This window comes from Hipposideros armiger, unplaced genomic scaffold (assembly GCF_001890085.2).
Source record: "Hipposideros armiger isolate ML-2016 unplaced genomic scaffold, ASM189008v1 scaffold_75, whole genome shotgun sequence".
Taxonomy (NCBI): domain Eukaryota; kingdom Metazoa; phylum Chordata; class Mammalia; order Chiroptera; family Hipposideridae; genus Hipposideros; species Hipposideros armiger.
The window spans coordinates 739,042-740,334 of NW_017731425.1; positions in this window are offsets into that span (position 1 = coordinate 739,042).

A 1,293-nucleotide genomic window follows, 5' to 3' on the forward strand; every position below is an offset into this window, starting at 1 on the left:
GACAGCAACTTGTCTGTTCCCCTTCCCCCAGTTCCCCAGCACTGTTCCCGTCTCCCCGATTCCCCAATAAAAATCTTTAAAAAAAAAAAAAAAAGAAAGATATGAGGAAAATATAACCACTTGGAAACTAAGAACTGCTCTCCTAAATAAAAACAAAAAGTAAAAATTCAAATCATTTAAAATTTTATGTAAAAAACACTTCATACCAAAACCGTGGGAATACTGCTAAAGCTATACTCAGAGGAAATTATGTAGTCTTAAAGGTTTTTATCATTTTTTAAAAAGAGGAATTAAATATTCAAATTTAAAAATTAGTACAATAAAATGAAAATAACTTGTATGAGTAAACCAAAATAAAATAGAAAGAAAATTCTAAAAATTAAAATTAAAATCTAAAATTAACAATATAACAATTTGTCAAAAGTAATTGAAAGGATTTGAAAGGACCAATAAAATAGAAAGGAAAAATATCCTGGCTAGCCTGAATAAGGGGGAAAGGATAAAAGAAAAAAAATAATAATAAACAGCAATCATGAGGGCCAGCCGAGTGGCTCAGTTGGTTAAGAGCACAAGCTCTGAGCAATAGGGTCGCAGGTTTGATTCCCACATGGGCCAGTGAGGTGTGCCCAAGCTGAGCTGTCACTGAGCTGCCAACAGATGGCAGGATGGTGAGAGCACATGCTCCTAACAACAAGGTTGCTGGTTTGACTCCTGCATGGGATGGTGGGCTATGCCCACCCGCAACTAAGATTGAACACAGCACGTTGAGCTGAGCAGCTGCAAGCCGCCACGTGCTGCCGATGGGCAGCCAGATGGCAACTGGACTTGGAGCTGAGCTAGCTGTCCACAACTAAGACTGAAGAACAACTTGGCTGTTTTCCTTCCCCAATTCCCCAATAAAATCTATAAAAAAAAGAAAACAGTAGTCATGAATAAGAAAGGAAATATAACCACTAACAATAGCTATTAAAAGAATTCTAGGGGCCGGCCAAGTGGTGCATTGGTTAAGAGCTGGCTTGGGACGCCAGAGGGCCCCGATTTGGATCCTACATATGAGGTCCAGTGACACTGCCCTCTACAGCTAAGATGCTGAACAACAGCTCAACCTGGAGTTGCCGGCGATGGCGTGGGCTGCAGCCCCTGCTGCAGTGGGTTGCCATGGGCTACCGTGTGTAGCCAGCAGCTGCCGTGAGCAGCTGTCCAGAAGCCGGCGACTGATCTGCCTCGCCTGGGAAGAGCGCAATGATGGTGCCAACTTGGGCCAGTGAAGCAATGTCCTCCACAACTAGACTG